The following is a 12,500-nucleotide window of genomic DNA, read 5'->3' as shown; positions in this document are numbered from 1 at the left end:
GGAGCCTTAGTATACTTTATCATACTCCCCGGTTGCTTTCTTTTCTTCGGAGAAGGTATGCAATCCCTTTCCCTCTGTTTAAGCCTTGGGCTTATCCCTAAGTGGTTTTTTCCGAATTTATTTTCGATAAAACTATACTAGGGTGTTACTGTACCTTCCTGTTCCAGCAAAGTCTGGTTCAAAGAGGGACAGAACAACAGAGTTTTTAGTCTGAGTTCGTGTTGTCTGGCTTGGGGCAGAGTCCCCCTCGCTGACCTAACACTTACAAAGGGAGCTTAGCTCCCTTAGGTCACTACCGAAGGTTTCTGTAAGTTATGATTCCTTCTTTTGTGATCGACCAGACTAAGTCCTGTTGCTGTTCTCGGGGGAGGATAAAATCTTCCCTTGGGAGTAGCAACGCCTTCCTTGCTTTGGTGCTCTGGAAGCTGGCAAGTATTGCTGGCCCTTTCCCTTAGATCTCCCTTAGGCTAAGACAAAGTTCTTGGCTGCGGGTGATCTGTCACTAAAGCAAGGTTGGCAGGACCCTCTTGTCCCTTCCCCCTCTATCTCCGTAATGGCCTAGCCATTACTGTACTGTACCTTGCCGGCCGGTAGAGCTGGTCGGCAGGGGTATTACTGTACTGTACGTCATTCTACTTCTGGACCTAGTATAGGTTGGGATGTGGAATTGACTAAGCCCATTGCCGGCCGGCAGAGATGCTGGCCGGCAAGGGTCTTATGTTTTCGAGTGCTGCCCGGACCTCTCTTGGTCCCTCATCCATGCCTGCCGGCAGAGCAGGACGGCTTTGGTCAAGGAAGCCTGAATTAAGTTTCTCCCCTTCCTTATATGCACTCTACGGTTGCCGGGCTTGGGGGGTTATGTACACTCTTATCCCGGCATCCATTCTATTTTTTTCTAGTGCTGTACCTGTCCCGGCTGCCGGCCTCATAGGCCGGCAGCCGGGCAGGTGTAGTCTTCTGGTTCTTTTGCTGCCGGCTGGCATCGGTCTTGTACCTTTGCCGGCCGGCTTATGTCAGTCCTTGTCTGCCGGTCACCAAGAGTGTGGCCGGCAGCTGGGTACTACCTTGTGTAGTTGCTGGCCGGCAGTCATTGCCGGCCAACACTGGCTGTTGCCTGCCGGCAGCTGCTGGCGACCGGCACAGGCATTTGAACCAGATTGCTGCCGCCCTATAGCTGTTAAGTAGTATACTTTAAAGCTAGTTGTGGTGTGTGCCGGCCGACAAAGGCAGGCCGGCACACATCCTCCTATACTGTACTAGTATTCTTCTGTATAGCATATACAGTAAGAAGAAAACTATAGTAAAGGTTTAGGTACAGCACTGTATCTTCTAACACTATTGTGCTTTCTTGCACAGCCCTTTGCTGTTGCCCTCAGATAGGAAGCAGAGTTCTTCCCTGTCTATTATCCAGGATTTTAAAATCATTGCCTAGGTGTGAGCTCCACCTGTTTCCTCTGGAAACCTTGCATTGGTTACTCTAGTAGAGATAAACCATTTTGATTTTATTATCTGGAAGGCTGCAACAATGGGTTGTGAGGGAAACACAAGTGTGTGTCTTTCCTTTCTGAATTGTTATGCTATACTATGCATATCCAGTGATACATAGTTCACTTGATACTCATAGAAATTTCTTCTCTTTACAGAAGGACACTCCGAAGTGGGGAAGTGCTTTCTGCAATGTCAGCAGCAAGAACTCTGCGGACATGAGTTTTGTAGGAGACACGCAGCATACGCTGTCTCCAAGGATGATCTCCGGTATTGGGACCCTCAGGTATGTACTGTGTGCACTAACCTGATTAATGAGACATTTAAATAGCTAGGAAGAAGCTTCGTACCTGGGTAAGGGGCTTCCAAAAGAACACTTCTGGCCCTTATCTTCCAAGTGAGAAGATGAGGGCGTATTTTTTCCCTAAGGCATCAGCTGATGCAGTGATTCCCCAGCCTCAAGAGGAGATCCCCTAAGTTCAGATCCAGGTGGATGCTGAAGTCGCGGTCGCGATGCAAGACATCCAGCTAAATGACAGGATATCTGATGTGGACGGGTGTCAGGAGGAAGACCTCCTGGCAGAAGCCCAGGATGAAGTTCAAGCCCCTCTACATCGGCCAGTCTCCCAGTAGAGCTGGTACAGGCCCTCTCTTCTATTGTTGGAATGATCCAACAAATGCAGAAGGAGAATCAGGAGAAGGCGGCTGCAATGGAACTGCGAATGCAGTGCCTTGCAGAATCTCATGGGCCGCAGAAAAAGCTCAATGTGAAAGACCTTCCCTTGTGCTCAGATGCTAACCCATGGAGGTATGCTGAGCACATGCCGATGACGACTGGAAAGATCGTCATCTCGGATAAGCTGGGCTCAGTTTCCCTGGAGGGTGGAATTCAGGCCCAGCAAGGCATCATATCCGGACTGTTATGTCCGGCTGAGGAAGGAACCAGCTTCAAAGGAGGAGACAGAGCCGATGGAGGTCATAGTGATTGACCATGCTAAGGCTCAAGCTCTACTTTCATCCTCGATGAAAGAGAGGGGCTTCTCTAACTCAAAGGTAGCTGCATTGAATAGGAAGCTCCCTTCCTTTGTGTCCTCGCCTACTAGAGCCTTCCCCCTTTTTACAGAAAGGGTTTCTGGCTGTACTAAAAGCAATCGAGGCCGGCAAGTCTTGCCCCTCCCTAGAGGAGTGTAAACCCTTGTCGCTGGCCCTGCCTATGGACCACAAAGACTGGAAGGACGTCCATCTTACGTTCTCAGTGGGAAAGTTGGAGGCTGATATTGCCGGACGTCAGTTCAGCAAGGACCTCCCTAAGCTGTCTGACTTTCTTTTGCGAAGTGAGTTCGATACAAAAGAAAGACTGACTGCCTCAATGTCTCTTCAGACTACTCTCGAGACGATGGCAAGTGACCCCAAGGTCCTTGAAATGTTCATGGTAGTGGCCAAGCCTCATCTGGCCACAGTGACGAAGGACCTTTATGGCTTCGTCAAGGCAAGGAGAGCTTGTAGGGAGTTCGTGTTTACCTCGGCTACGGTGAGGCACGAGCTAAAGAAACTAATCTCCTCCAACATTTGGGGAAAAGACCTTTTTTCCCTACCGACTTGGTCAAAGAAGTTTTTGATAAAGCCGCCTTGGATTATAGAAACCTTCTCCAGAAGTGGGGCCTGGCTATCAAAAGAAAGTCTTCCCCGGATGAGGGTCCTCAACCAAAGAGGAAGACTATGAGGACTAGGCTACCGTCTTGGCCAGCCAAGTCTCTTAGACAGCAACAGCAACTGCAATTGCCATTGCCCCCAGTGCCCCAGATCGTGGCACAAACCCCGACCACCTTTCAGTGGGTACCCCAGGCCGTGTCGACACAGTCCACGGCATTCACCCCAGCGTTCGAAGGGCAGTCTACTTCCTTTCGAGCTAAGCCTAGAGGAGCAGCCAGAGGCTCGTCTAGACGCCCCTCAAGGGGAAGGGGATTCAGGGGTGGTCGTGGTCAGGAAGGCAAGACCTCAGGACGGCAGTCCAAGTGAGGTGATACCGGTAGGAGGGAGACTTCTGAAATTTCGGGATTGGTGGACCTTCGATCCCTGGGCCCACAGCCTACTCAAGAATGGACTGGGCGGAAGCTGGTACAGCACTCCACCCCCGTACCTTCGGTTTTTCCAACACTCCACCCCCGTTATGGAGGAGTACGTTCAAGAACGGTTGGAGAAAAAGGGTGAAGCCCATCAATTTCTAAGGGAGGCTGTTTTGTGTTCCCAAGAAAGACTCGGAAAAGCTCAGAGTCATTCTGGACTTGTCACCACTTAACAAGTTCATAGTGAATTGCAAATTCAAAATGCTAACACTGCAACACATAAGGACCTTACTGCCCAAGAGGGCATATTCCGTCTCTATAGACTTGTCAGACGCCTACTGGCACATTCCAATTAGCCATCGACTCTCCCCCTACCTAGGGTTCAGGCTACAACGAAGACTATACGCCTTCGGAGCCATGCCATTCGGGCTAAACATAGCCCCAAGGATTTTTACGAAGCTTGCGAGCGTAGCTCTCAAACAATTTCGCCTAAAGGGAATTCAGGTAGTAGCCTACCTGGACGACTGGTTGGTGTGGGCAGCATCCGAGACAGAATGCTTGCAAGCTTCCAGTCAAGTGATCCAGTTCCTAGAGTACCTAGGCTTCAAGATCAACAGAAAAAGTCTCGACTTTCTCCATCTCAAAAGTTCCAGTGGCTAAGATCCACTGGGACCTTTTGTCACACCGTTTCTCCACCCCGGCGAAGAAAAGGAAGGAGATAGCGGGTTCTGTCAAGAGACTTCAAGATTCCGAAAGGATATCAAGACACGAGCAGGAGAGAGTACTGCGCTCTCTCCAGTTTGCTTCGATGACAGACCCAGTGCTAAGAGCACAGCTAAAGGATGCAATCGGAGTTTGGAGAAGTTATGCATCAAACGCGTGAAGAGATCTGAGAAGACCAGCCGCTTCGGCTAAGTACTCTTCTCAGGCCTTGGTCCCAAGCCAGACATCTAAAGAAGTCAGGTTCTTCTTCAGCCACCTCCCCCGTCGGTGACGATTCACTCAGACGCCTCAAAGGAGGGATGGGGAGGTCACTCTCATCGGAAAAAAGTCCAGGGGACTTGGTCTAGGCTATTCAGGACCTTTCTCATAAAACTTTCTAGAAGCTAGGGCAGTGCTCCTTACCTTAAAGAAAGTCTCCCCGCGTCATTCGTTCCACATAAAGTGGTAATAGACAGCGAGGTAGTTGTAAGATACTTGAATCGACAAGGATCGAGGTCACTACCTCTCAACCAGGTGATGTTGGCCGTCTTCTGATTGGCGGAAAAGAAGAAGTGGTACCTGTCGGCAGTTCACCTTCAAGGAGTCCGCAATGTGACAGCGGACGCTCTATCCAGGTTCACACCGATAGAGTCGGAATGGTCCTTAGACGCAGGATCATTCTCCTTCATTCTGAATCAGTCCCAGAACTGCAGATAGACCTCTTTGCGATGAAAGACAACAAGAAGTTGCCCCTGTACGTGCCCCGTACGAGGACCCCTTAGCGGAAGCAGTGGACGCGATGTCCCTCGACTGGAACAGATGGTCCAAGATTTATCTGTTCCCTCCTCACAACCTTCTGTTGAGGGTCCTCAACAAACTGAGATCCTTCAAAGGGTAGCGGCAATAGTGGCCCACAAGTGGCCGAACAGCGTGTGGTTCCTCCTGGCATTGGAACCGTAGCTGAAGTTTGTACCACTACCAGATCCAGTTCTGACCCAGCGAGTCCAGAAGTCAACTGTCTGCGCTTCATTACAGTAAACCCGGACCCTGCAGTTCATGATTTTCTCTCCCTAGCGGTGAGAAAGCGTTTCGGGATTTCGAAAGCCAGTATAGACTTCCTTGAGGAATATAAATGCAAATCTACTAGAAGGCAATATCAGTCATCTTAGAGAAAATGGGTGGCCTTTTGTCAAGGCGAAGATTCCGCAGGAGATCTTGACAGACTTCTGCTTATCCTTTTTCCCCACCTCCATGGTCAAGGGTTGGCAGCGAACACGATTTCAGCGTGTAAGCCTGCTTTGACAAGACCCATTCTATATGCCTTCCAGGTCGACCTAGGTAACGAGATCTTTAATAAAGTCCCGAAAGCCTGTGCTAGGCTCAGACCTTCAGCACCTCCAAAGCCCATTTCATGGTCTTTAGACAAGTTCTTCATTTCACTTCTCTGTTGAGCAATGAAGAGTGTGCATTAAAGGATTTGACACAAAAGTTATTTTCCTATTTTGCACTCGCATCCGGGGCCAGGGTTAGTGAGATTGTAGCCTCTCGAGAGAGGCAGGTCGTGTTCAGTTCCTGGATGGGGAAGAACTGAACCTGTTTCCGGATCTTACGTTTCTCGCCAAGAATGAGTTACCCACCAACAGGTGGGGTCCCTGGAGAATCTGCCCTCTGAAAGAAGATGCATCTCTATGTCCAGTAGAATGCCTAAAGGTCTATCTTCATAGAACTTCAGACTTCAAGGGTGGTCAACTATTCAGGGGAGAAACATCAGGCTCAAATTTATCTCTGAATCAACTCAGAGCGAAAATCACATATTTTATTCGCAGAGCGGATCCTGACAATACACCCGCAGGTCACGATCCGAGGAAAGTTGCCTCATTCTTAAATTTCTTTAATTGTATGGATTTTGAACATCTCCGTTCATACACTGGCTGGAAGTCTTCCAGAGTGTTCTTTCGCCACTATGCGAAGCAAGTAGAGGAACTAAAAGAGATCTGTGGTAGCAGTGGGTCGCAGTGTTAACCCTACTGTTTAACTCTGCGAGGAACAGTGGTCTTAATTGGGACGATTAATTCCAGGGTAAGTGTGTAGTTACATACTGTACTACAAACTAAGTGAGGGTACTGTGTTGCCCATCCAGACTGTTCCATTTCCGAAGGTGAACCTAGCATAAGTGTAGACATGTGTGCCGAGCGTTTCTAACGCTAATGTCATTGATTTGTAATACAGGCTTTTATGACTTTGATACCTTGGTATCTTAAAAGTGGCATCTAATGTTTTTTCTTTCAGACAAACAAGCTCTGTTTACTATCATACTTATGCTTAAAGTTTTGGGTTATCCTCTTCTTATATATATATATAAATATATATATATATATATATATATATATATATATATATATATATATATATATATATATATATATATATATATATATATATATATATATATATATATATATATATATGTATATATATATATATGTATATATATATATATATATATATATATATATATATATATATATATATATATATATATATATATATATATATATATATATATATATATATATATATATATATATATATATTTGTGGTTAACCTGTCTATTTATTGCCTGTCAATAATCTGGTTCTTGAGAACCTTGCGTCTCCTTCACCTGTGTCAATTTATTGGTATAATTGAGCATTCATTCTATGTACCTTATCTGGGATAATTCTAATAGAATTGTTCCTTTATGCAAGCTATGTTGCATTGGTTTTCCTCCTATGCGGATATAAAACCTTTGTCCAATACAAGTATTGTGCGGAAAACTGGTCGATATTTCATATTGACGCAGTGGTCCTTTACAAACTATGCTTTACTTAATATAGGGCGAGACCACTATATTAGCTTGCCTGGTATTCATACATAGATATATGTACTCTTCGAGACTTTTCCAGAGTCTAGTAGGACTCTTCCCTGTAGGGGGCAGGAAGCTCTAACATAGTTTATAGTTAGTTGAAAAGATGTATAACAGTAACATCTTAGGTCTCTAGGTCTAGTCGACCGGGAAAAAATTACCTCCGGGGAGTACGGCACGTTCTGAGAATCCACAGATACAGTAATGCTCTGGTACACTTCCATCAGGACGACATGGCTTGAGCCCAAAAAACCGATTTTGAGTGAAGCGAAAAATCTATTTTTGGGTGAGATGGCCATGTCGTCCTGATGGACCCGCCCTTGCCTTTCTAAGAAAGGGCTGTAGGACCCCTCCCTACATACAGTATCTGTAGCACCTCGTGTACGCTACAAGGAATACAGATGGCGCCAGGATTGGCGCCAGGCATGCATACGAATCGGGGGATAGGGAAGCCTTGGGAGCGGCTCCCCTTTTTCTTTCCCGAATTCGTATCTCGTCAATCTCCCTCCTACGAGACGAAATCTCTGTTCAGGTCGTAGATTGCCATGTGACGTGTCTAGAATACGTCCTCTGATATGTCGCGATATCCCTTTCACGAGGGATACTCGCTCCAGGAGTTAGAATTCTGGTACCTTAAGGTAAATTCTCTGGGAATATCGCCGTAGTTGTAATATACCCTAGGAAGCTACCCTATAGGAACTTCCATCAGGACGACATGGCCATCTCACCCAAAAATAGATTTTTCGCTTCGCTCAAAATCCGTTATATATATATATATATATATATATATATATATATATATATATATATATATATATATATATATATATATATATATATATATATATATATATATATATATATATATATATATATATATATATGTGTGTGTGTGTGTGAGTATATATATATATATATATATATATATATATATATATATATATATATATATATATATATATATATATATATATATATATATATATATATATACATATATATATATACATATATATATATATATATATATATATATATATATATATATATATATATATATATATATATATATATATATAAATATATGTATATATATATATATATATATATATATATATATATATATATATATATATATATATATATATATATATATATATATATATATATATATACTTACATAGAACACACCCGCATATATATGTGTATATATACATATACATATATATAAAACACACACACATATATATATATATGTATATATATATATATATATATATATATATATATATATATATATATATATATATATATAAATATATATATATATATATATATATATATATATATATATATATATATCTATATATATATATATATATATATATATATATATATATATATATATATATATATTTATATATATATATATATATATATATATATATATATATATATATATATATATATATATATAAATATATATATATATATATATATATATATATATATATATATATATATATATATATATATATATATATATATATATATACATATATATATAGATAGATATATATGTATATATATATATATATATATATATATATATATATATATATATATATATATATATATATATATATATATATATATATATATATATATATATATATATATGTGTGTGTGTGTGTGTACAGAGAGAGAGAGAGAGAGAGAGAGAGAGAGAGAGAGAGAGAGAGAGAGAGAGAGATATGTAAGCACGAACTATTCTTTACAGCACAATGAATGAATTCTCGACTATCGGACTACCGGACTGTCTGTCATGCAAACGCTTATCTGTCGACAAAAAAAAATATATCAGTCGATGTAATATCTGTTCATGTCAAATTGATTTTTCTTTTACGTCGCAAGTAACATTTTGCTTTTTCTAAATGTATCTTCAATAATTCCAAAACCGTATTTGAAAGGAAAAAAAAAATTAACCTTACTACGAAAAGTTCTGTATATTCGTTTTAACCTTAAATAACTTTGATTTTCCTGTGTATCTTAGAGAAATTCAGAAATTCAATGTAATTAATTATGGGAAATTTTGCAAAGTAACAATCATGAATTTAAATTACTCCGTATTTGAACTGGTATTATCAACCACTAGAAAACCTTGCCTAACTCTTTCCAAAATTTTTATAAGAATATAATTACTGTTTTAGTAGATTAACTTAACTTTGTCACACGTTTTATGTAATTATCTCTAATATGAGGAATTCTATAATAATATCTTTGCTCCTGTAATGTGAAGGATCGTGAATTTATGTGATGAAATTCAAAAGAAAAATCATATTTTTTTTAAGTTATCATTACTATTATAGATTAACCCGATGTCTATTTTTTCCCTATATGCGTTTAATATAACAGATATCTTAAGATTTCAATGTTATAAAGAAGAGATATCTACAGAGAGAGAGAGAGAGAGAGAGAGAGAGAGAGAGAGAGAGAGAGAGAGAGAGAGAGAGAGAGAGAGAGAGAGAGAGAGAGAGATGTATTAGTTATTATCATTCTATAGGACATAAAGATATATTTCATCCAATCGAGGTTATTTTGAAATGATGTCCTTGTCTGGGACATAAATGATTGGGTATTAATCTTCAATTACTGACAAATCCATAATTCAATTGCTTTTCTTTCTACCATTATCTATATATAAGGTGCTTATATTTCTTGGAAATATCACTAAAGTTGTAACATTGAGAAAAATTATTAATAGTATGATTTGATTAATTAGTATACCAAATAACATAAAAAGAATGAAAGCCATTTGATAGTTTAAAGATCGCTCCTTCCCGTAGATTCTCACTTTTCATGTAATACTTCCATTTAATAAGTTTATTTATTACTTCCGTTGGTGCTAAATTCCGTTATTCATCCAAGTCTTTTTAGATGTGTGCTTCTTTTATTCTTTGTTTGTATATCTAGTTATAACTATTCATCTAGATCACTATCAATTCAAAAAGAGATCACAAAATATCGTTATAGTCTATAAAACACATTATCGAAATATCTTTCAAATGAACACAGAATATATGAACATCTTTAGGATAGATAAAATTCAATATTGTCAACTAAAAGGAATGATATGGCATAGTAACAATAACCACATTGAGTATGATATGAGTTTTTAAAGTACAATGAATTCTGGTCCAAGTGTCCATAATGTGTTGCCTCTCATTTGGAGGTGAGACGAAGAAAAATAAAAAACTGGCAAGATGGTTTTTTTTAGACTTCTCGGATCATATTTTTCAGCATTGTGTGGCTAAAAGTAAGTAAACAATTGTTTATCCTGAATGAATATTGCGTGTTGTTTTTCTAAATATGTATATCAGGCAATTATTCTATGAAGGTTTTTTTTTTTTTTAGATAATCCCTTTATGAAGGTTTTAACAAATACATTGCTTAAATATTTATCAGTGATCAAGCATATAATTTTTCGTTATTTTGTCGATCATGTTGCATAAGTCGTTTTCTGAGAAGTTGGAGATTCTCTGAACTCTTTTCTTACATTAAAAGCTAACATTAAGAATTCACCTATTTCTCCTGAAATGATATTCCTCCTAGAATATTTTCATAAAGCAAACGGGTTTTGAAATAGCAACGTATTTGTTCAACGATAAAGAAATGCAATAAAATTATGCCAGATTTTGGTTAATGGCTGCTTACATTTTTCTGATAAGATTACGATAAAAATAAATGAACAGTATAAATAAAAAAAAAATTCCTTTATCGAATTGTTTTGTCAAATGCTGTAGTTGCTCCATTAGATATAACAAATGATAACTTTACTGTTTCAATGAAGTGTCTGCTTAAAAAAATCCGAACAGGATAATAAAAACTAAAGATTATAGGTGGTTTATTGTTAGTCCCGACAGCTTTTGTGAAATTGTTCTCTGTTGTTGTTGATTCCAAACACGCCAGTCTACGAACAATTCGTTCTATAAATTTTGGTTTTTTGGGTGGGGGTAGAAATGGTTGGGAAAAAGCAACATATTTACAATAGGTTTTATGGCCACTAGCTATCGACAGTATAGATACATACACTGTTCCGTTAATAGAGTATTTTATCAAATATTTAATAATTTTCTATCTTGATAATGAAAAGATAAGAAAATTCAATATGTGAATAAGAAAAAACTTTACTTATATGGAACTATTATTATTATTATTATTATTATTATTATTATTATTATTATTATTATTATTATTATCATTATCATCTAAGCTAAACCCTAAGGTGAAATATCCCAGTGTGAAGAAAGGGAACAAGGAAGTAAATATAAAATATGAGAACTAATGAGCAATTAAGATATTTCAAGAACACTAACAATATCAAAACAGATTCTTCATATATATACTATAAAAAGCGTTGTACCAAAAAATCGAGTCTAAGAAGTTTACGTAATATGTTTCCTATATTTCTATTTTCTAAATCTTAGGCTTCTTTTCCACTACCTCGTATAGTGGCTAAATAATAATCGTATCTTCGAGCCTGTTTGCAAATGGCAAGGTTATTGTTAAGTTCTACTCGGTTGTTTTGGAAAATTATATCTTTAAATTCCAAAAAGGAACCCTGGACATACCATGGTATATCTTTGTTATGTGCCCTGTAATTAAATTCTTGTAAACCTGAAAATAATCTTCTCTAATAAGTGTATAATTCTCTTCATGATTACACTTTGCCAGTATGCGTGATTTCCTTGTCCGTAAGGTATCGAGGGATTTGAGACGTTCATGTAAGGAAAACATTCTTAAATAAGCTTGACTGGTAATAGAGAGTACTCTAATATATACCTCTATCATATATGGTCATAAACTCAGATGTTAGAAGGACAATTTCCCACTTTTGGTGGTGTTGTCACACTTCCTTTTCCAAGAAAAAAAAAATATATATATATATATATATATGTATATATATATATATATATATATATATATATATATATATATATATATATATATATATATATATATATATATATATATATATATATATATATATATATATGTGTGTGTGTAAACCAAATTATCACTACACTCATTTGAAGGGAGAAAAAGTTATAAAAGCGACACCAGGAAGACAGCCAGAGGAGACAAGTAACGTAATGTAAAATGTTAATTTTTCTATAAGAAATATTTTATTTCCAAAAATAAGGCAGATGAAGTGCTATTAACACTTTTTTTTCCGAATAATTCTGTTGATGATTCTGAAATCAGATACATAAATCTATATCACATGATTAAGAAAACAGAATATCTCATCGTGATAAATATTCATGTATTTCTTGAAGACA

The sequence above is a fragment of the Palaemon carinicauda genome, chromosome 4 (genome assembly GCF_036898095.1).
Source record: "Palaemon carinicauda isolate YSFRI2023 chromosome 4, ASM3689809v2, whole genome shotgun sequence".
Classification (NCBI taxonomy): Eukaryota; Metazoa; Arthropoda; class Malacostraca; order Decapoda; family Palaemonidae; genus Palaemon; species Palaemon carinicauda.
Note: the sequence above shows the minus strand (reverse complement) of the source record.